Here is a 269-nt window from a genome sequence, read left to right on the forward strand (position 1 = left end):
GAGGAGGGGACAGCACTGGGGACACAGGGCACAGGGGGGAGGGTGCGGAGCAGGGCTGGCTGTGGGATAGGGAGCCAGGCACCGGGGACTGGCACCAGTGGGAGGGAGGTGACAGAGCAGGGGTCCAGGGCTGGTGGGTGCTCATCACCCCAACCAGCCCCACCCGGGGGGTCGGCTCCCCGCGCCCCTTTTGCCCCGGGACTGCATTTGAGCTCCCACCCAGCTCTCTGCTGAGGCTTCGGGTGAGCCTGGGCTGCCCCTGGTGCTCT

This window comes from Antrostomus carolinensis, unplaced genomic scaffold (genome assembly GCF_000700745.2).
Source record: "Antrostomus carolinensis isolate BGI_N321 unplaced genomic scaffold, ASM70074v2 scaffold30466, whole genome shotgun sequence".
Classification (NCBI taxonomy): Eukaryota; Metazoa; Chordata; class Aves; order Caprimulgiformes; family Caprimulgidae; genus Antrostomus; species Antrostomus carolinensis.